At 40.4% G+C, this 24,388-nt stretch overlaps 1 protein-coding gene across 3 annotated transcripts in view; it reads left to right on the forward strand.

Annotated features, from left to right (window-relative positions):
• The window catches only part of CDK14 (cyclin dependent kinase 14), a 319,070-nt gene extending 298,552 nt beyond the window's left edge, over positions 1-20,518 (forward strand). For all 3 annotated transcript variants that reach the window (XM_086742275.1, XM_086742277.1, XM_086742278.1), the window contains one exon: positions 16,270-20,518. The gene's annotated coding sequence lies outside the window, so the exon portion shown is untranslated. The remainder of the gene's footprint in view (positions 1-16,269) is intronic.
• Positions 20,519-24,388: the final 3,870 nt, after the last annotated feature.

Raw genomic sequence — 24,388 nt, forward strand, 5'->3', positions numbered from 1 at the left:
GAAACCTTCCAACTTCCACAATAAAGGAGTCAAGGGTCTTATTTTCCATAAAACTCTTTGTCTTACAAAAGCAGCGTATACTTTGAGCAGTGAATTTGGCAAGGGTCTCATGTGGGGCAAGAAAATGATCACCTGTTAAAGACTACTACGGATGTAGAAGGGATTAGATGCAATATTGCACAAGCATTTTTAACTCCTTTTGAGAGTTGTAATTTCCCTGATTTTCCGAAACCGAGGAAGTGAAAGAAGAAAGTTTCAGGGTATGGAATCATCCTGATGCCTTCTTTCACCTTCACTGAGATGTGTTGTCAGTGGGATTCATACCTTTCAACCCACAGTGTGAGGCCAGTAGATCGCAGTAGGAGGTGATTATCCTCTGTGTAAGGCTGACACAAGAGAAAACACGGTGCACTGTGCAAACAAGCTCACCTGCTGTTTGTTGGACAGGAGATGTCGTGTGACCCAGGAATAACAGTTCCTACTGCTGCTGCTGAAAAGACATGTAGCCTCTTGGCTGTACGCTCTTTGCTGTCTGCCCTCTGCCTCTCCCTGTCTCCTTCTGCCCCTTTTCTTGACAGTCACATCCCTATTCCCTAACCTGGTGCTTCAGCCTGTTTCCCTTCTCCTTGTCAAAAAGGAGTCAACCATAGGATTACACTCAAGAGTGCCTGTCCTGATTACTGGGTATTTGACTTGAACGGTATTTTTAATATTGCTCTGATGCTTAAGCCCCCCCCTTATTCCCCTCCTCCCCAAAAAAAACCCAAAATGTTATTTGCAAGGATGGGAAGAGGAGTCCATGCCTCTCCTTACCAAAGTTAAATGTTACAAAAGTTGATTCTTTCTCTTTCAAGATGTTATCCTTCTGTCTGTTTTGTTTCTTTGCCTGTCCTGGTCAGAGATTGAATGACTGAGAACATGGCAAATCCTGGCTTTCTCGTTTAACCACTGTTAATCACTTGACATTGCATTTAGAGCTAGTTTGCACAAGATCTGTGAAAACCAAGGAGCCTCACTCACATACTGGCTTAACTGCTGGGAATATTTTCCCCTCCCATCTGCTGTGTTCATTATTATTTAAAAGCAAATCAGGAGGCAGAATTGGATTAGCAGAGTGGGTGGCACCAGTGGAAAACAAGCTCTGTGTTGGCAGTCACCCTGCCAAGTTCATGTGAAATTGCCCATTTTAGCTGGCAGCTTCAGCTTAGCTTTGTGTGATGACATATGGACCTGGAGGGTAAGAATCTATTTCCATATTATAGCAGCTTCTGCTGCGAAACCTCGTAGTTTGTAGCTGTGTGCCTGCCTGGCTTTGGCTGCAGATTGCCCTCCTGGTCTGCTGGGCTCTTTGGCTGTCATCTTGGCTTTTTTCTGAGGTCCCCTCCGTGGCTCTACCTATGTGTTGATACCCCGTTTGCCCCCAGCTACTCCGTTGGTCTCAAGCCATAAGCGTGTTGAATGTCAAGAATCAAAATAGGGAAGCTCATAACCCCCTCGTGTGTGGGGCCCACGGAATCAAAGGAGAGAAATCAAGCCCTTGCTTTGACTCTGAAGGGTCAGTAGTTTCTCAAAACAGTGGGGATATGTATTTCACGTTTGAAAAATAAATAACATAGCATGTATGTTATACGTCAACTCTTAACTCAATCACCTCATAAACAGGCATTTACAAATGAAAAATTAACTTCTTTAAATTAATAAAAACCCCTTGTTTCAAATACTAGTCTTCTAAAATTTTCCAGGATATGATTTCAGTGTCCAGTGTTGTCTATTGTAGTTCTGCATAAAGGAAGTTTTGGTGCCTTGCATTGAAATCCATGTGACAGGGATACCACCAACTTAGTCAATTCTGTAAAATAAGCTCAAAGGTATTTCAGAAACCAGACTGCCCCTAAGTCCCTCAGCTGTGATTAGTGAGTTAACAATAACATTTCTTATTTCAGAAATCTCTTTTTCATCCTCCACTTCCTATGTAAGGAAAATAATTAAAATAACTCTATGCAAAGCCCTTTCAAAGCACAAAGTATGTATCTCTCTGAGTTTACAGTACCGTTATTGTCGGTTATTACTTGTAGGGATAAAAATGTTCTGAGGAGGGAGAGTTACAGGCTGTTGACATGCCTTTAAACTATTTATTATAACTTCCAGTGCCTTTTTTGATCACCTCCCCCCTGGCCCCCCCTGCTTAGACCATGCTCTGCTGCTACTTTAGAAGCCTTTGTTCTGGGTATAGTGAAGCTGGGGCCGGGCACAGAAACCTCGCTGGTGAGAGCATGTGATCGACGTCCATGCAGTGTGAAAAATGGAAGCACTTATTCCTGTTCATCTTTGTTATCACGGCCTGCGTGCAGTAACAACCCTGGTCTAATGTAGCTTGACAAAGGTGGACAAAACATGATGCGTGATGCCATTAGAAAACCCCAAGCGCTCGCAATGAGGAGATCAGTTGTGCCTCAGAAGATGGGAGCTGGTGCGCGGGTCTGCCTCCCCTGTGCCCGTGCTCTCTGCTCACACTGCAGTGGGGGGCTTCTTCTAATGCATGACATGACTGTGGTTGTCATCTTCCTGCTGTTAGTTCAGCGATGACAGGTTGAGAGAAGTGTCAAGAAATGGGCAAATTGTCCCAATCAATGATCAAAATCTAATGCTCTTGAGTACGTGTGTATTTATCACCAAACGGCTGCAAAATCAGAACATAATGCACCAGTAAGGCGGTTAGATAGTATCAGATTAATATATCAAACCAAAGGCTGGCGTTGTGGAAGAATTTCATTCTGTGATGAGCTCAATTTATGAAGTCCCTGCTGGGGGTGAGAGATGTGATCAGTGCTCAGGCTGCAGTGGCAGCGTCTTTGTCCCTGCCGACGCGGGGACCTGAACACATCACTTAGGCACAAAGGGGCAGCTTAATTCCTCGCTCATTATTTGTAAGTGAGCTAGTTACTCATTTCTTCATATGTAACTGTTAGCATCCTTCATACCTAAATTATATTTTGTTTCTGGATGAAATTTTTGGGAAGGGTGTCATAATCTGAGATAATAGGCAATGCTTATGTTAAAAGCCTGTATGTAAGGTAAAAAGGGATAATTGTACACAGAAAGTCACACTGTGGAGAGCAACACAATGTTCTCCTGGTGCATCTATTTCACCTTCTTTCGATAATTAGACCCAGAGCGTGCCTGTTACAGAAATGCTGGGTATTGTTCTGTATTGTTATTTTCTGCCCATTGGCTCTTCTGTTTCTTTCTGTCCTTTCCTGTAACAGCTTTCAGCCTCACACCTTTGATATTTTTTGTAGAGACTGGCTACGCTTTACGTGACTCATAAAATGAATCCAAGCTAATCAGGTGGATTGAACTTTGCCATGAACAAATGAGGACTTACTGTAATGCAGTGCTATTCAGTAATTCTAGAGAAGTTCCAGTTTGAGAAAAGCCATCGTAAATGAATTTATGTGCCAACCCAGAATTATTTTAATTAAAGTCATCCATGAGTCTTGGCTGTTGCTTTGACTACTAAGTACTTACAAATAAGCTTAATAGACATGTTTGTTTTTTCCGCAGCTGTAAAAATACACATTCTGCTACATGATTGTTTTTTTATCTGATTTATTTAATTAGAGTTAGGTAAATATGCAGTTTATAGGGAAGGTTAAAGGGTCAAAATCCTATTTAATTAACTTATACCCACTTGGGAAGCAGCCAAGGTAAAAGAATGCCGTGAAAGTAAGCTTCAAATAATATGAAATCTTTGAAAAGGACTAACCACCTTTGGTGAAAGGCTTTCCTGTTCTTAACCTTGTGTCATTTAAAATATTTAAATGAGCTATGCAAAACCTTACATTTATAATGGAGCTTCAAAAAAAAAAAATAAAAGATTAAGTATTTCTTGCAGTTACAAGAACACTGATGCTTAGTGAAAGAAAAGCCTTTAGTACTCCATCTTACCATGATCCCTGTCTCAGCATACCACAAAATGCATGGTATGTTGCACCTGATTTGACATCTACTATTTTTGCCACGCATATGAAGCCTCTTAAGTGTGTGAGGCTGCTTTTTAAAAAGATATAAGTCTTTCAAAAAACAATTAGGAGGGAGGGAAGCCTCTGTAATATCTGAAGGAGACTCAATTTTCAAAGGGTGTGGATGCTGCATCGTTTCTAAAACTTGTGTCTATGAGAAGTACCTCATGCTGGATTTCCCAAACCATGCATTATATCTGAGCATCTTAGTCATACATGTGGAAAGGGTTCTTACCGCAGCCAGAGTGGGAACTCTGAGAAATAAAATGACTGAGCTGCTTTGTGATCTCTTTATATACTAGATAGGACATCTTCATTGCTGTAGTGATGCTCTGCAGATGTGCCAATTTTGGAACTTTTTTTCCACTTAATGCCACAGAGACTGCACTGTGGAAATATTTCTGTTTCAGTGCTCCATATGCTTTTGTACTTAAAAATGGAACTGGCAGGGAAAAATGCAGCTGGCCTGAAGCTGCCAGTAACTATTTCTAATGTCATAGATTTTCAGCAAGAATCCCAAGTGAGAGCTGTATAGGTGGAAGGCCTGCATAGCAGTATTCAGTAAGTACCAGCAGAGACTATAGGGAATGAGCACGGAGGCAAGCAATATTCCATACAGACACCATTGCATTTCCTAAACTGGGATTTTGTCTACCCTGCCCCATTCTAGTCTTCAGAACTGTTGGGCTGGAAAGCAACTCAGGCTTGAAAAGGCCAACTCCAAAGACTTCTTGATCTCTCTGTCGATACCATTGTATGGCATTCATGGTGTGGGTGGACACATAGCCTAAGAGCTTTGGACATAATGGTATTTGGAAATATATTCCACAATGTAAATACATCTATTACTTAAACTTGCCATTACTTTAATATACTGTAATTGTGGGAAAGATCCTTCTGATTCAGTATGTGAGATCTGCATTGTGTCTAATTTTATGTATGCTTAGGAGTTGTAGTGCTGTCCTAAAAAATGTATTTTAATTGACGTGACCACTTTGGCGTGATGCTCAGTCTCTGAAAAGCCACAGCAGCAAATAGAATGTATAACCAGATGGTGCTTACCTAGAAGGATCTGTGCTATCCAGAGTGCGGCTGCAGTGATGTCTGTTGTGTCAAGCTGAAACAAAGGCATTCATAACTCCACATTCCAGATTAATTAAGAATTCCGTGCTGGTTTGAAAAGTACTCTCCTTTTTGGAAGAAAACTTTAGGAAAAACACTAACAAAATTAAAAATACAGGTGAGAAATTGATTTTTTTCTTAGTTTACCCATCCCCTTTTGTTCTTCCTTCTCCATCTGAACATTCATTCTCTCTTCTCCAAAGAAGAGCTAGCAAACATAACTTAATTCCAAACTGCCTGTAGGTGCTTTCAGGCTACTACAATGATTTTGGTAATGCTAAACATTAACACTTGGTTTTCTTAATGTTTAGCATTCATCTGTGGGGACTAAGGTAGTTTATAGTGTTGTGATCCCTTGCAGAGATATTTTTAAGTTCCAAGGAATCTTTGTTTCTGTAAGCTGACTAGCAAAATGGTCCACACCCATCTCAAGACTATCCCATCGCTACTTTGCACTGATTACACTAGAAATGTTAAATTTGTTCCAAGAGCACTTATCTCTCAAGAAGAGACTTGGCTAATATTAACAATCACATGTATACATAATGCCCTGTTTTTAAGTACCTGTGGATACTTTAATCTTTGCATGAGGCAGTGCTTAATTTTCAGGAGGAGGTGAATGCTAATGAGTCATCTGGCAGGCATTTAGTCTATCATATGTCATATTCTCCAGCAGACTTTGCTTTGGGGATACAAACCAGGAATAAATTTGCAAACGAGTTCTCTCAATTTATTTAATTGTTGTAATATTAGATGGGGGAGAGGAGGAAGACGGTCAGGCATGTCATCTCATTTGGCTTTTGAGCTGGTCAGCTGTTGTGCTTCAGGTAGAAGAAATATGCTTAGATTGAGTTGATAAATAATACTGTTAAGTAACAGTGACCATCGGTCCCGAGTCTGGCAGTCAGTAAGTTTCATTCATGATACTTGGACTGGGGCAGAGTTGATTTGCTCTGCCTGAACTCTAGGGTTTTATTCTTCAGTCAAAGCTAGATACAGACCTATAAAGAATCTGAAGCTTTTCTATCCCTTCTGAAGTCTCTAAACTCTGGTTAAATATGACCGTTAAACATCTCCTTGATATGTTGGCAGACCAATGTATTTTTGTGGCTAGAAATGAAAACCAACAAAAAAAAATCCAAGGAACTTCCAGTCAGAGGCATGGGCTCTCAGCCCAGCTCTTGTTTGCTGCTCCCTTGAAACATGTACAGGAGATTATCCTTATTAGGCAATCTTACGGGTATTCCCAGATCTTTTGAGTATGGTTTTCTTCATTTTTAATTAGTAGGTCATTATGCGACAACTTCTGTCTGCTCCCCTAAGTGGCCAGCTAAGGCAGATTTCACTGTGGTTTTGGATACCTGAAAATAATTAGCCATTTGTGAGTTGGGAAGTGGCTTCAGACTTTAGAAAGTGAAGCATTGTTCTCAGTAATGCACTGAGGAACTGCTGTTGACAAAAAATAAGGATGTAATTCCACATTTTTGTCTTTGCAGGCAAAAATAGCATGATAGATTTCTTCCTAGCTTTATTCAGGCAATTCCTTCTTGCTCCCTCACCAGTTTCCAATCCCGTTAGTTGTGCTGGTGCAACTATTTATAAGTTTGATATAAACTAGATCACTGAGATGATCTATGTTTAAAATAATCTAATTTCTGATACTTTTAGTGATCCAGCGTACAGGGAGTCCCACGGACAGTTTTCTCAGGGCAAGTGCCAGCGGCACAAATTGCAGGGCAGGAATAAGGAGTGAGGTTTGCAGCCAGTGGGAATTCCTTAAGCTGAGACACGGTGGAAGGGTACCCCAGCTCACCTCACTTGCACCCAGTTGCATGTGGTTGACTCTCCAGCTCCTTTGGCTGTTTGGTTTAGCAAAAGTGCAATGAGGAAATCTCTCACCAGTTCTTCCTGGTGCTCCTTTTCTCCAGAGAGGGGTTCAAACCAGTAACAAACCTGTTAACCAGAGCATTAATGGCTGATATCATCTTCCAACAGGTATTTCCTTTTCTGAGTTCTGTGATATGCAACCATAACTGATAGGCTTTTTTTTTTTCTTTCTTTTTTATATTTTTTTTTTGTTATTTCAGATGTTTTAATTAAGCTATGTAACAAATTTTGTTCAGGCATAGCATTTACTCATCTGTTTCAGTGTAGAGAGCTAGTGCTACAGCTGAGATAAGGATCCCACTGTGTCAAATACTGGCAAAAACTGTAGGTTTAGGTTCTCTTCTTATAGATCCAGGGAGACAGCATTTCTCCAGTTCACATTCAGTCAGTTCCTCTTTGGCAGGGTTTTTTTGCAAGTTATCAGTGAGAAACATAGGAATTCAGACACATCACATTAATCAGGGGTAAAAAAAGAAAGAAGGCGGCTTGTTTGGATTTCTTGCATATTGGAATCTAGAAAATCTTTTTGTTATAGCCTTCAGTTTTTCTAATGATATAATCAGAAGTGAAAATTTATGCCTTTATAGGGATTCAGTTTCAGAGGAAACAAATCTTTAAGCCATTAAAAATATAAATAACATACTGAATCCTGAAGCCTTTGGAAAAGCAGAAAGAAGGAGGGTGTAAGAAGTTGTAAGGATTTGGCTCTTTGTCAGGTTTTAGAAGTATGTTCTTGCACACAAGTAGCACTAATATTTTTCTGGTCTTGAACCAAAATTCTCAGCTTGCTTTTTTTGTTTTTAATAACGTTTCTATGGCTTTGCTTGCAAACTATATTGAGCTCAATAACACTGCTATTTTTGTAGTATCTTTGTCTGAAGTATTAGTTTTCCCAGAGCTCACTCACAGAGGGCTGTGCTTTATTCTCAAAAACTAGAAGACATGTAGTAGATTCAGTCCTGGCCATTTTTCATGTGAAGCCTCATTCAAATGGTAATTGTAAAAGGCTTTGTGGACTTTGTTCTCAACTCAGAGAAAAAACTTCAACTGTGGGCAGCTAGGGCACGAAAGAATTTTTGCTGAAAGACTCGGAGGAAACTAATTTGGAGGTTACCACAGCCACTCAAAAGTTAAAGGTATACCTACAAATCAACTGTGAAACCAATCACGTCATCAAATATCATTGGAAGTGGATATTGTGGATAAAATATATTACAGTGAGGATGAGGATTTGTATTTCTTTTTTTCCTAGCAAGACATACTATGGAGGAATTAATTATTATATTTTGAAGAGACCTATGTGCAAAGTACACATGGTTGGTGTGCAATTATTGATATGTATATATGCTACTTAGCAACTGGTGTATAATTTAAGGGTAAATTTTTCCTCTTCAGAATCAGCCTTGCACAATGGACTGTTGGATGCACATTCACACAGTCCTACGTGATGTGGGAGTTTCATTTTGGACTCTTACTGTACATAAAGGTACAATTTGGAAAACTTACAGTCCAAGTAAGGATTTCAATAACTGCCGAAGTTTGCAGCTTGTCTAATATTGCGTTTTTCTTAAATTTACCTGTATTTCTGTAGTTTGAACTATTGGTGGCTCCAGCTAAAATTGGGCACTCATTTGGGGACACACTCTAAACCCAGAGGCTGGGATATAAAACAGAGCCCCTGTTACAAAACAGGTTACATGGGGATAAAGTGACTCGCCTACGGTCATATTCAGTAGCAAAGCCAAAATCTTGGGTTCTGCTTTCCAGCCCCATATCCATTGAGCCCCAGACCTCTCACCTTTAATATGGTTATGTCACTTATTTAATGTATATGTAGTCAGAAAATCGTTTAGTTTGTAATTGTGTTACTATTTTGTTTGTAATTTATTTTACTGATTTTTTACCATGAGGGTTGTAGAACACTGGAACAGGTTGCCCAGAGAGGTGGTGGATGCCCCACTCCTGGAAACGTTCAAGGCCAGGTTGGATGAGGCTCTGAGCAACCTGATCTAGTTGGGGATGTCCCTGCTCCTTGCAGGGGGGTTGGACTAGATGACCTTTGAAGGTCCCTTCCAACCCTAACCATTCTATGATTCTATTCTAACTTTTTATTTTCTAACTAGTTTACAGTCCTTGTTTAGCACTCACTTCTTTTAGGGTCATCCCCTCACACTCACCCTGAAACTGCAGTCACCTCCCATGTACAAATCCCTTTCTTTGGAGTTGCGGTGCTCTGCTCAGAGGCAAAGTTCATCTGTGAAAAATTATTTTCGGGAAAAGGAATTCTGAAAACAAGAACATGTCTATATATAATCTGCATTATGATTCATGTGTTAGAACTGTGGAGAGGAATATAACACTAATATTCATCCCTGAAGACAAACTCTGGAAGATCAGTGTGGAGAAGGATACCAACATAGTAACTAAGACACAGCAGAAAAGAGCATGAAAAATTAATCAGTAAATGCTTGGTTACTTATTTCTTAAATGTGGTTTATTTTTAATGACTGATAGTAGTTATTCTCATATATAAATATCCCATACAGCACTGTATTTGTGAAAGACTAACAGCCAATAGTTGTGAAGATAATCCAGACACATCATTTAAACATTAAATGAGATTAAATATCGCTAAGGAAAGTGAATTGTAAAATATGTGGCCCATGCAATGGGAGGGAGGTAAGGATGTTATCTCTTTATTAAGTTGTGTCGCACCCTAAGAAAAAGATTGGAAGTCACATTTGTAGTGTATTTGGCAAAGGAGGTTACATCTGATGTTTTCTCCACACAGCTAACTTGCGTGTATTGAGCTAAGGCTTCTTTAATTCTTTAGTTACGGCGGTGCAGGATCTTGAGGTGACACTATAAACTGACTATGTCAACATGGGCTTTGGCACAAGCTGAAATTAAATTGTAATAATTCAGCTTCATTCAACTCCTGAAAGTTGATTTATGGACACATCACAGGGAAGAAGATACTTTGTTTCAGTGCTCTTTTAGAAGTGATGCAAATCCACCATTTTCCTGTGTGTTACAAGATATGTGAGTTCAGGAATCACATACCAGCCTATAACAGAAAATACTTTCTTCAAGCCCTTCTCAGTTTGTACAAAAATCATAGCTTTTGCAGTGTTGATTTTTTTTTTTTCAAATACATTTTTAATGACAGCCTCAAATCTTGCCTCTCCGGTGTATTTGGGGCATGGATAACTAGATAAAACTAAAGCCCAGCAGAAAGCAATTTTAGTAATCTTATACATAACCTTAGTGAACACTAGTCCTCGGGAAACCACAAACAAGGTAGAGTCCATCGAAGAAAAGCTTTCAGCAAAGCTAGGCTGTATACTGAAATAATCTTTGAACTACCACCTCTAAAGACAGGCAGAGCAACTTTATAGGCAGCAGTCTGCTGAGCCTTGTCCACGGGGTAATCCAGAGCCTGAGCTAACAACACTGCAGATCATTTATTTTTCATACATTGGAACAATTGCATTTCTTTAAATCTTACAGAAGTAAAACTTCCCTGCGAAAGAGAGCACTCTATACAGTGTGGCAATTCGTATTTTAAAGCATATGTTTATAGAAATGGCTTTATGTACTCATGCTTTCCACACACGTTCAGACTCACATGGACACGTTATTGGTATATTCGCGTTTGTGCACATACATTACAGACACAAATATAAAATAAGACATGTAGGAATGTAGATATATATTTGAAAGGGGAAAAGAATTTATGGGAGGCTGGCCAGATTTAATTTGTCTGCTTGTATTTAGCACTTAAGGGCTTATATACTCAGTTTGCTCAAAAGAGCGAAGAAGTACTCCTTGCTTATGCCTCAAATCAGAAATGCATGAAGTGCAGCTGCAGAGATAATACATTCTCCCCAAAGGCTTTGGCTGAGCAAATTAGGTGTCAATGGGGTGCCTGCGCAGGCAGTACTCTCTCTAATTAGTCTCTTGAGCCTAGTTGGTGGCGGGTATAAGATGATCTAATCAATTGGTCTGCGTCTGATGGTACGTGTAAAAATCCTAGCAGGCAGAGCTGTCTCCCACAGGTCACTCACCTGCACAGTGGGAACGCTCATTTTCATTTTTCATCTCTTCCGTCACATGATGCTGACAGTTGGTTTTAAGAAAATTGAATCCAAAAAATATCTAGTTCATAGGGCATGTAGGTCAAAATAAAGTTGCATTATGGGTATTGGTGATCCAATTAATTAATATTTATAGCAACGAGTTGCACATACGTATTATCTGAGTGCAAATAGTATTGATAATGTTTTGTTGGCTTTTTAAAATGACTTCTGTAACAAAGGTAGGAATAAAAGATGTGGGGGAAAATTCACCTGTTAATAGTATACTTTTTTTAGAGACGACGAACAGTGTCTGTGGTGTGGGCGTGTATGGTAGAGGGAGAAGCACAAAGAATATATTGTTGATGATCTTAAATACCCCCGCATTTCAGCTGATAGAGAATACAGTAGCTCCAGCCATCAGCTCAAATTTTTATTTTAAATCTGGCCTTGTAGAATGAATACTCTTATAATAATGCTAAATCAGCTGCAACATAAATAGACCTGCACTCTGAGTGTGCTTTGCATGCTAAGGACTCTGCAGGAGCACAGCTCCGCCCTTTGTGATAATTTATACAAAAATTAAAAGCACCTAGAGAAGGATGCTGATGCTGCCAAAAGGAGCATGTAGTGAATTGGTGATTTGCATTTTTAAAGGAAAGAACATTCTTTTGCTGATTAAAATAAAGAAAAATATTTTGGATTTAGTCACCTGCCTCTGCTTCATGTCTTGAGAGTGTGATTAATGTTTAAATTACAAGCTTTAGCATCCCTTCCTAGAACCACTGTTACATCAATAGCTGCTGCATTCTGAAGTTGGCCTCTGCCATTTTTAAGGTGGGTTAACACCTCATTTTATCCCATTTGGGATCTGGGACAAACAGGAGGTATGCTGCAGATGATTTCTCTAGATAACAAACATACAATTGAGTTACTTGATTTAGGTCACTTGATATTTCAAGCACATCATTAACTTGTCTGTAATCTTCTATTAGGTTCAGTAGAGATATTACGAAAACCGAAAGTACCTGGACCTGTGTTGAAAAAATACAAGTTCATTTTTAAGGCAGTTTGTTACATTTCAGGTTTTGGTTTTGATTTTTTTTTAAAGGAGATCTGCTCTTGGGAAATCACAAGTTGTAAATATTCCATTTAACAATTTACGCTTTTATAAGCAAAGCTGCGACCAGAGGCCATAAACACAATCTGCCAAGTCACCAGGCAAAACTTTGATTTGTATGATCAGGAAAATGTATTAAATTCTAAGCAAGGATATTTCTAAAATGTATCTTAAAAAATGCAAACGTGGAATATTAAGCCATTTGGGAACTCCACAACAGCACTGCGTGGAGGGCCCTGCCTCGGGTCTTGGTTGTGTAAACAACTGATGTTTCAGTTCAAGAGCCCGACAGAAGAAACACAATGCTTTTTTAATAAAAAGCTTGGTTCACACTAACCTAAAATTTCATGTTGGTTTTATTGTGGATTTTCTTCTGTGGACAAAGAGACACCCTTCTCTTCCTCCAGTTCAAAGGGAGGTGTCTGTTTGATGTGACGCAATGAGTCTCATCTTAAACAAAACCAAAGCGAAGAGAAGGAGGTCTCCTGTCCCACAGCACAGTGATTACAGTGCTCCTCTGCAAAGTGGCATATCCGTGTCCTTCCTCTGCCTCGGGACACGTTGATCTCTCTTCCCCATTGCCCAGGAGAAGATGGGCACTCCACAGGCCACTCCAAGGCCAATGGAAGGGATTTCACCTGTTGACTCCACTTTGAATAAACAATAAACATTCAGTGAATTAGAGACTCAATCACAAGTATTGAGTGTATATATAAACAACACTGAGCTAACAACACTGCAGATCATTTATTTTTCATACATTGGAACAATTGCATTTCTTTAAATCTCACAGAAGTAAAACTTCCCTGCGAAAGAGAGCACTCTATACAGTGTGGCAATTCCGTATTTTAAAGCATATGTTTAAGGAAATGGCTTTATGTACCCATTTTTCCACACACGTTCAGACTCACACGGACACATTATTGAATAGTAATGTGAATAAACAACAAACATTTGAATGTTTGGATAAACAATAAACATTCAGTGAATTAGAGACTCAAACGCAAGTATTGAGTGTATATATTCTTAACCACCAGGCTTGTTTGCTGTGTCAAAGATCATGCAAGGATTTTATACACAGTGGAATTACCTCAGCAGCCAGAACTGAGGGCTCAGCCTCAGAACAACCTGGCCGTTAGGGTGCTGGTCTGAGCAGCGGAGGGCGGTGGTGTGTGCCAGCTTCCCAAACCGGGCAGGCAGCGCATTGCAACACGGTGTCAGGGAGACCATGACTGCCAGCCGTTCCCTGGTTCCAGTTGCACTGTGTCTTCTAGCTTTCCCCAGCCAGAACCATTGGGAAAACATGCCATCAAATCGCCTTCTTTTCCAGCGAGTTTACAGTTTGACCTAGTCTAAATCTTGAGTCTACGCAGAAGGTGGGAGGTGGCGTTGCCCACTATAACCATTCCATAGGCTTTCAGCTTCACGGGAAACCAGTTAACCCAGCGGCAGCACTGGCATAGCAGGACCCAGCAAAGCTGGAGCTGGTGGAGTTGTGATCATAAAACTGTCAGCTTCCTTACACTGAGCCAGAGCAGGAAAACAAATGGGGTTCAGCAAAAAACTTTGCAATTTCCCATGCACGTTTATGTAACCTCCGCCACGCTTTCTCAGTCCTATGTGTTCTGTCCTTGGTCTGCATTGGTGCTGGCAGTGGTTGCCAGTATGCAAAGATTTTTCCCACTGTGTTAAATAGTAGCAGCTGTCAGTTTGCTCATTCCTAAGGAAGCTTTTAATGTTCTAGGCCTTGATTCTGATGAAGGTATTCCCCATTTCACAGGCTCAGGGCCTGCCTTGGAGAACGTGTCATCAACTTTGCCTACAGAGCCAAACTTGAAGCCAGAAAATGTAGTATTGTCACTGGGAAATTGTAGCACAACCCCGGGAGAAGTGTGATGCTCATCTCCTTTAGAAATTGTCCTGAGGTCCACTGATAGAAAGGAAAAGTTCTGTATAATTAATGTAACTGCAGTTATTATCAAATCTGAGCAATTTGGTAACTCCTAGAAAAGCCTCTGGATGGATCATTTTGTTACCTATCCTAGGTGACCCTGCTGTTTATGCCAGGCTTTGGAACTCCAGCAATTTGGGCTTAGCCTGAAATCAGTCCAGCTGTTCTGGATCTGGGCAGATGTGGCTTCCAAACTGCAAGCCCACCTCCCATGGCTGTAGTGTGGGTGGTGATGGGGGAAGATGCAAGCTCAACATTGGAAGGAGCTTTGGGAGCCTACTTGCTTCTTTATAAGGAAGGGCTTCAAAAAGGACATCCCTAAAAAGTGCTTTTGAAGGAAGGGAAATGTGGAATTGGGGGAATATTGTCAACAGTGTTTCACCACTGAGCAGTTGTGAATCTCTGCATGTTCCAAACACTGCTTTTCTTTTTAAGCTTATGAAGGGTAAACTAAATAGGTCAACTCTAATGTATTCCTTGAAAAAAAGATATATTGGCACCTCAGCCAAGCTCCTAGACCCTGGGGAAAGTGGGACTTTCATGTGGAATAGACATTCCACACAAACTCCAGAGGCGTTTAGGAAACAACCCAAGCAGGACTCAAGAGGTGGTAGACCAAGCTCCAGGAGGGCCCAAGAAGCTACCACGCATCATTAAGAACAGGCTTTTCTTAATCCAGTTCAGGTATTCTGGCGCTTAAAGGGCAGAAGAAGAGCTCTCAAGAACCACGACAGGAACCCTGGAAATTATGAAAGTTAGATGTTGTATAGAGATTAGGCTGTTTTGATGACAGCCACAATTAAAATTTTATGCTTGAAACTGCAGTTCAAAACTGATGCCTTGTTTTTCTCCTGCTTTTGAAATGAGGGCTAGACTAGATTCACTGGCACCTGCATCCAGTTTGATTTAAATAGTTTTAGGACATGCTAATACAAACCAGTTCCATGCTCAATGAATATTTCAGCATTCTTTTTCTTAAGTGCAAAAATTCCTCCATATCTGACTGTCTTCCTCCAACTACATTTTAAAAATGTAGCAGGTCTGTAGTTACAATGCTTGGTCTTGAAAAACCTTATAAAATAGATACATTTTGAACTTTAAACATCTACAGAATTTTTCAGGCAGTCTCACTTTATTACTTGGCATAGAATTCTACTTGGACATTTATTAAGAGTTAAATGTGTTAATTATAAAATCCTTCCAAGGCTCCAGTCCATCTAGCCCTCATTTAGCCTTCACCTGGTTTTTCTTGCAGTTGTTGGATGCTTTGTTTTAAGTAACGCTTCCCACATTCCCAGCCTACCTCCTGTTTTGTGTTAGTCTCAGAAACAACATGGTACCTTCTTGCAAGTCTAGTCACTGCTTTGAGCCTATACAAACAGGAATCATCAGCAGAGTGAAAGACAATGTAAGCAAAGTTATTGATAGAGTGTTTCTTTTTGATATGTGAAATAAGTTTTAGTTATCTGCCTATTAATAGAAAAAAATGGAATAAAGGTGAACATGTTTAAACACAGCACACCAAGGGGCTCTATAACCTGGTTGTGTTTGCAGAAATGTTCGTGGCGTGCCCTAGGGTACCTCAGATAACTCTTGGGAAGCAAACTTGAGGACACCTTTTCATAAACGAGTCGCAAGCATTGCTGTGAAGGTGATGGCTAGGGACTCCATTAGAAAGGGAGCAAAAAATGCTTGTAACTTCCTAAAGCTGTACCAGCCTTTATCAACCTTCCTTTGCATTCATGGGGAGTGACCACCTTTAGAAGAGCCAGCTGTTTATTTATGGCTATCTGTAATTTCCATGGAGAATGTGAGTGCTGATGGCACCTCTTGGGGCAGAAGATTGGCACTTGGGGCAGAGATACATGGATATGGATTAATATATCTCATTTAGGCAACCACTCTGAAAACACTGATGTTTTAAGTTAATTTTCTTGAGATGCCAGCTCTAAAAGTGCTTTGGAAGTCTGTCCTTTGCTCAGAGCTGGTATCTTCATAACCAGCTTTTGATTAACTTATTTTTTACCAAGTAAAAATAATTTAAAAATGCAATTTGTGAGGCTTATTATAATTTATATTGTTTCCTTACAGGATTAAATTTACCAGTTTGGAGGAGGGAAACAAAAACCTAATGAGGAGGCCGACACCAGGAGGGAACCACGGCCTGTTTCCTTTCTTTCTCTATGGTGGATTTCATTCAAAAGAAAATTGAAGCTGGCAAGACCCTGTTTTTTTTTTTCCCTGCAATTTATTTAAAACCTTGCACGCATTTGGATACCTTGTGATTTCAGAGAACTATGTGAAGATTAAGCTTTTGCTTACAGATACATGGCATGTACTCTTTCAGTCTTTTGTGTTTGATTCTGTTTGATTTTCCACTGCAGCGCTGCATCTTTGTAAGGTTTTTTATGCTTTCACCAGCAATGTCTTAAATACATTAAAACAACACATTTGGTGTTCACAGTTCTCCAGTAACGACTGTACAAAAAAGCCAACGGTGGCATAAAGGACTGCGTGTTTTCTTTGACAGTTGTGCGCAGTCTGCCGCCAATGGGAAGACTGTTTCTGCCAGAGCAAGCCCAACTTGTTTGATGGGCTGACATTACAGCACCTTGCCGCTATTCCTGAAGCATTGTTGGGTTATTTCTTTTTTCATTATCTCCTCAGACCGTTCATATCCATTTTAAAAACACGGCAATAATTGCATGTTTACTTCAGTACTCTGAATTTGGTTACTCTGCTTAGGCTATGTAGCATGCTGGTTTTCAAAATAGGCCTGTGAGAAAGACAAAGCAAAAACGATGAGATGTACGCAGCTGACAGATACACAATGAATTCTTTATATTTTTCTTCCCTTTTAGAGTATTTCTTTCTTTTATGGGTCTTGGCTAACATCTCTATGTTTTTCCTCACACTATTTACCTTTTGGAATGCTTTCTTGAAAACAGAGATGATGAAATGGTTCTGTTTAATTCAAGGCAGATACTAAGGTACAGAAAAACGTTTCTTGAATGAGCCATTAAATCTAGCTGTGTTACTTTGCCGCATACAAAGCAAAGTGGAGAATTTTCCTTATCCCAAACTCTTTGCTGTTCCACACCAAAGCACCTTTCCAGTTATTCTCCATGGGGATTCTGAGCTGATTGGAAGGCACTACCGGATACTGTGTCTTTAGACAGCTTTTTGGAATGAATCATTCAAATGCAAACTTTGCAAGAAACAAAGTTGTGTGATTTTAGAAAAGGAAGCCCCTGCTACATTTTGGTTGGGGAGAACATTGTGTTCAGAGGTGTGATAAAACTGCCCTGACCATATACAATGCTTTGCATTCAGAGAGGGCAGGGTACGGTGCAAAGCCCACTGTTGAGTTATAGTCTGCTCGGACAGAAACGCTTGCTAGGCAATATTATTCTGCACATAAATTTGACATCCTTTGCTTGCTGGATGCATTGAATTACATTTTTAAGAAGTGTGGTAACACTTTTGTTAGCTTTCAGTGTTCAAAAGGAGGGGAAAAGGATTTGTGCTACTGCCATCTTATTAAACTCCAGCAGTGTTTAATAAGGAAAAAAACACCCAATAAGGTAAATCCTTGAATGCGCAAGTAGCTACAAAAGGCCTCTTAATGGACTAGGAGACGAGTCTACACTTCCAAAGAGCTGAACCGTGGAATATTCTCAATATTTGCACAGCCATTAAAAGACAATTTTCCCCAATGACATCTCCATTTCAGGATCTGGTAAAAGCCATCTGAAAGCCACTTTCAGTCACAATCCTATTTGGAACTTACAGCAGTTTTTCCCCTGTGGTTATGAGGGGGGAAAAGTGACCACTGAACTTTTGAATTTATCACACACTGAAACTGCCTTAGACGTGGTTTGTTTGGGTTTCATGTTTCTTTTTTTTTGTAAGAGAAAAGTCTTTTATACATTATCTTTGCTACTTAAATCGTGTGCAGTTTGATGATTAAAATTAGCTATTTTTAGAAAAAAAAAAAACTTGCTGCAAAAATCTGAAGAATTTTTGAAAATGTAACAAAGATTTCAATTAGGAATATAAGGGTAGTTTCATAGGCACATCTACTTGGCAGCTTAAATTGGGAGGCAAGCAATTATGCTGCTCAACTAAACATGGGAACGTTTAATACAGAGAGTAATTCCCCAGCTATTCCCACAAGCCTAGCACATTACTATCCGTAATGACTCATGTACAGTCTTTGCTTAAGGTACGTATGTGCGTGTGTATGTGTGTGAACACACACGTGCACGTGAGATTATCTTCTCTGTCCCATTCCCACTTTTGAGCAACCACTTAAATAAAGTTAGTAAAAAAAAAAATCTTCAAAACTCCATTCCCTGAAGGAAAGTGTATAAATATCTAGGTTCCTAAATAGCAACTTGATTTTCAGAAGCAGTGAGGTTATCTCAGCTACCAGTCAATTAAGGAGTGACCAGGATCTCTTACTTATGCACCTAGTTCCCAGGCGCCCCGATTGCCTGCGGTGACTTGGGTTTGCTGCTTTCCCTGGAGGCTCTGGGCCCTAGGGATGTTGTCCCGGCACCAAGGGGACCCCGGCTCAGCAAGCTGGTGCTGCTGATGTGAGCACCACACATTATTTGGGAACATCAAATCTGCTGGGAAATGTTGGGGTTTTTTTAGAAAGTAGAAGCTCCTTTGTCCAGGGAACTGACAGTACAGCCTTATTTCCCCCTTCCTTCTTCCCACAGAGCCTTTAGCTGCAAGGTTAGACCGACTGACACCCATCAGTTAGGATCCCCTGACAGCTAACCCACCTCGCCAGCATCTCACAGAAGTGAGGTTTTCCCCACAGCTCTTCTCAGTGTTGTGGAATGGACTGCTTAAATGCCATCAGTGCTCTTGAGACCACTTCAGTGAAAATCAGTAGTGTTACCCTCTTTTTCTCTCTTCCTTCCTAAATTGGTTCCCCACAAAATTTTCAAAGGGACAAGAAGTAGTCTGGCCTTCCAGAAGTGCTGTGGGTGCTGGGAACATGGTGTTTCATGCCATCAATAGTAAAAAATGGGCTTAAGTGACCAGTAGTCTCTGGGGCACAGTCCTTGAGAAACTGTAGGACTCGTTTGAAGTCAATAGCCCGCAGCAGCGTAACTTTCATTTTCCTACCACTTGGCTGAGCCCCAGTAGATCCTTCCCGATGATACTGAGAGGATATGGCTTTGCTGTGAAAGGGGAGAGCAGCCACAGGGCAGCAGGTGTAGAAGGCAGATAAAAGCAGGAGGGCATGTTCTAATTCTGCATGAGATCTAATATTAAGTGAACGGGGAAGGGAATATGGTGATAGAGATGGTCTGCACGATACAGAGATTCCTTACAAGTTCAAGTTCACAGAACCTGACTTTAGAAGTCAACCAACTGTAGATGGCTTAGTCCTCTCTCCTGCTGGGTTCAGATCAGCTCTAATCCACACCCAGCAGGCTCTGCCCCAGGCAGGACACTCCAATACTGCTGACATTATGGTGTCCCAGATCGGTTGGGTCCTTTTAATTCTCACTATTGTTTTTAATCAGAACCATGGTTTAGGATAAGTCATCAGTGCATGCAACACTGAAAATTCCATCTGCAGTAGACAAAGGTACTGGGGTTTTCGCTTTCTCTTTGGTGCACAGGGGTTCTGCACTTCAGACTCCTGGGAAAATAAGGTAGGATAATAAATTCCCTGTGGGGTGGTGGGTGACGTACACCCCTGTGTGCTCTGTGTCAGTGCACGCAATCGAATTTGTAGTCAATGCTCCGGTATGCTCATACACAAAATACTCATCTGTGAATATTATTGGGTTTGTAATCTTTGTTATATATAACATTTAGGCTGTACAGACTAGGGAGCAAAATGCAGACACCCCATATAAACAGAATTATGTTGCATTACTGAGCATAACAATACTCTCCCCTACCAGCATTTAGGTGGAGTGACTGTATGTTACTGCCTTGCATTTTTCACATAAGCAAAAAATCTAAAAGTAAAGGATGCACTAATAATTCCATTCCCCAAAATGCATTTCAGTGGTGCTGCATACAAAATCCCTGCTTGCCAGCTTCCACGTGGATTTTTGTATGATGCACTAAGAGGTGTTCTTTTTTTAACAAATAAAAAGGGGAGGGCTGGTACATGAAAACAATGTTAATGTAATTAAATATATATCTATACTTCAGAAGAACAGCATAGTAAGCAGTACAGTAAAATAAATGTCGCATTATTTGTAACACCTTGTAATTTGTCTGTATTATGAAAGATGTAATGGTTTGTCAGCTGTAACTGTTGTTTTCTTGTAACATCATATTGAATAAAGTGTAGCAGAATCTCTCTTCTCCTTCGTATATGTGATTTAGACCCAACCCAGGGAATAAAACATTTCTTTTACTTTTTCTTCTCCAAAAAAGGAACAAGTAAATGGTTATAAACAACAGATTTTTATGAAAGGAAAAGTACTTAGAAGCAGGCAGGCACTAGACAGTAATTAGTTGAAAAGATTAGGGACTGATTCAGTCAAACACATGAGCTTAATCAAAACTACAGGGCATGGTTCTTCACATTTCTGCCTGTGCTAGTTATGTTAATTATTTATTGTCTATTTCAATTTTGTTATATGTGTGACAAGGGACCTATTTACCTAAATTCCAAGGTATGCTGGAATTTAATTGAAGTAGTGGAAGGGCCAGTTCTCTGGCAAAAAAAAAACCAGCCAGGTCTAATTTATTGTATGGAGAATAAACTCTGGCATATTGCAACTTCTCTTGAAAGAAAAACCTGGCAATTCTGGTGGAAAATCAGGCAAAACATACAATATGCATTTTTCACAACTTTGATATGGGAGTGTGATTTACATCTGTTCATACTTTGTTATTTATCTCGATCAGTGAGTATGTGCTGCTTGGATTCTTAACCTGTTTATTTATTTGTGCATTATTGCATTAGATAGGCAAGCGCTCAGTCACACTGAATATAATCAATAGGTGCCTTCAGTATTTTCTCCTGCTTTCTATTGCTTCTAGCTTTTTCAGTACCAGCATCTTGCCAGGACCTATTTTTAGACAGTGAAAGTTAAATCGATGCAGCTTGCATGGACTTGGTTAGAATATTTGACTGAAATATCAGAATATGATATGAAATATCAGAATATGCTGATTTAGCAAATGCAGGAGTCTATAGGAATCTGTTCGTTTTAACATCATTTTGATCTGGTGTGGGGGATGGCTGGAGAGCAAGTGCTTGTACTCTCTAGGCTGATGAGGAAGCGACTAGCCTAGAATATGGATAATGGAGGACCTAAATTCTGGTCTTGGCTCTGGCTGATTGGGAGTAATTGAAGATAAAATGGTCTTCCTGTGAGCTAGCACAGTACATGCTTGACTGTGGGTCTTCAGTGTCCCAGGTTTTATCTCGTAGCATCATGTTCTGGCCCGGTTCCGATGGCAAAACTCTTCAGGAGATGAATCCTCACTTTTAAATCTAGAAAGTTGATGCCAAATGACATCAGCTGCACTCAAGAGAGCATTGCACAAAACCGAACCAAGCTAACACATGCATGTTCATCTATTTATATTTTACCCCCGGTTCTCGCTGGCTAAGGCAAATTTAGGAAGGTGTCTAGACTATTCATAGTCTAGATGAATAATTTGTGCTTTCAGCTGAGTATCTGATCTGTTTGGTATTCCTGACTCACTACCTGTGTGGCAACTTTAACCTACAAATCTTTCGGCTACAAATGAGGACGAAGAATTATTACCTAAAAAGGTTTGTATATTTGAGCACTGGGTACCAGGAAGCATATTCAGAGCGAGCTTTTAATTATGTAGTATAATCCTTAAAGCCGTCTCCTGACCCCCTTGGCTGCACTCCTAGCCTGTTTAGCCCCAAGGTTTTCTTCCTAAACTAGCCTGGCTGCTACGGCAAAGCAAGAGATGCACTTAACTAGAATAGCAGCCGCCCCTCCCCTGAGAAAAGAAAAACCAGAGGGAAGGTGTTGGAGCAATCTTGTGCCACTAGGTTAACACATACAGTTTCTCAATAATGCCTCCCCTTGTAAACCTCTGCAAAGTAAACCCTACAGCAGTGGAAGGGCTTGCTGCTACCAGTGGGGAGTGGTGTTATGGACATTAGATTTGAGAAGCTTATATAGTGCATGGGCGAGGATAAAGGGATACAAATCAGAGAAAAAAAAAAAAAACCTGAAGAGATTTAAAAAAAAAAAATCCAAGGCCAAGTATTTACTGTTCATTCCCCTTGCGAGTGGTGTTACATATTGTCTGCAGTGAGTCATGCTGAGAGCGAGCCATGCACAATAATAGCTGAGAGCAATCCTGCAGCCCCTTCGTTACTGCCTATGCCAGCTGATACTGAGTTGGGTGAAAGAAAGTGATTCCAAAAATGTTCTTTTTTTTTTTTTTTTCTTTTCTCCTGTTTCCCAAAGGACCGGATAGTGATTGTTGGGGCTGTACTGCCTTGAAAGAACTGCTAAACTAAAATCAAACATATTTGTCCAAGGACCAATATAGCGATTCAGATAAAAGAAGTAACAGCTTTAAGTGCTATACAGCAAGAGAACTGCAGTGCTATATACCCTAGTAAAATCTTGAAGCCTAAGGAGATTTACGATATCATAGAAACATTTCAACCTCACCTTTCAACTGGAATTAGGAGTACAGTGAAGGTTTCAAAAGGGTAGGTGTTCTTCTTACAATTCAGCTAATTATAATAGTTTGCCCCCAGCTTCCACCTTAGGAGCTCAGAGATATTCATGCATTAATGAAATGAGCCGTACACACAGCCCTGGGATATACTGTATAGATGTAAAGATCCATATTTTGTAGAAGGAAAAAAAAAAAAACCAAAACCACCCACCCCAAAAACCAAGGCACAGATTCAGTTCTCTATTTTCAAAGCTTTGCATGGGCACAAGCACCCGAGAGAGTAGTTCACTTGGTGTTTGGTGAAGACTGAGCACTCAAGATACGTTTTTAGAATAGTTTATCACAACAACAAAGAAGTGTAACTTCTGTGTTTGAAACAAGTCACATTTCACTGTATAAACAGACGGAAAGATACCGATACATGACACAACAAAGTGTTGTGGTCTAATAGGACTGTGAAGAGTTGTTTGTTGACCAAATGCCCAGCACCAATGCCCAGCATCGTGTTGGTGTGGAGCAGGAGAAATGGCATGTACCATCATGTTGGCTTTGCTGGGGAATACTGTAAACACAAACTGCCATTTGGCTGCATCAGGAGATATAGATATAAATGTCAAACTCTTCAGAGACCATCTCAGGTGTTCTTCTATATCCCAATTTTTTTTCACAACATACAATACAGACAGCAAACAGAAACTATTTTCTGCTTGGGAGGTACTGCTCTACAGAAATAGTCCCTTTCATATAGATGCTTAACATTTTATAGATGCTTCTCTCTCAGCATGCTGTTCTGGCCCATTACATGTAATAAATCAAACCACTATAGCCCTAACACACCCTTTTTATGTACATCCCTGGCTGCTACAAATGCTCGTCTATTTGCTGAGCACTCAGAAAGCCGCCCTGCACAGGGTTATTCTGGAGCACAACTGCCTCTTTGGTGGGGACATGAGTCACGGAAAAGCTGCACTTCTGGTCTCCCACATCCACTAGGTCCTTTCCAGAAACGCTTGTTTGCATCTGGGCAATGTCCGTGTTTTCACTGCCGGCTGTTCAGCTTGCACTCGTGCGTGAGGAGTGACTAATCAGGAACAGCAGGAACCTGTAATTTTGACCATTAGTGGTCAGAAGTACCCTGCTCTTCTGCCAATCCAGAGAGAGCAGCGAGTGAGTTCTGTTTTGCAGAGTGAGGTTTCACTATTCCATGCTCCAGCTGCTCTTCCAAGCTCTCCTCTAACACAACGTCTATTGGTGCAGCAAGACTGGAGGTGAAGGAAGCAGGAGAGAGGGCACAAGACAGAGATGTGTGTGCAGTCTCGGCAAGCCTGTGAACCTGGCAGTGATTAGGAAATGGTCACGGGCAAGTTCCCTTGTTTTAGAAATCTCCTGAATGTTCAACCTACCACTAGCTAGGCCATTCTTTTATAACCCCCACATGAGAAAGGGACCCGAACCCCTTCCCCAAGCAATTATAATTTAGATTTAGGACAACTGATTGATCAAAAGAAAGGAGAGAGTCTCAGAGGGTTTCAGATGAGCCCTT

The sequence above is a fragment of the Chlamydotis macqueenii genome, chromosome 2 (assembly GCF_036417535.1).
Source record: "Chlamydotis macqueenii isolate bChlMac1 chromosome 2, bChlMac1.mat, whole genome shotgun sequence".
Lineage (NCBI taxonomy): Eukaryota > Metazoa > Chordata > Aves > Otidiformes > Otididae > Chlamydotis > Chlamydotis macqueenii.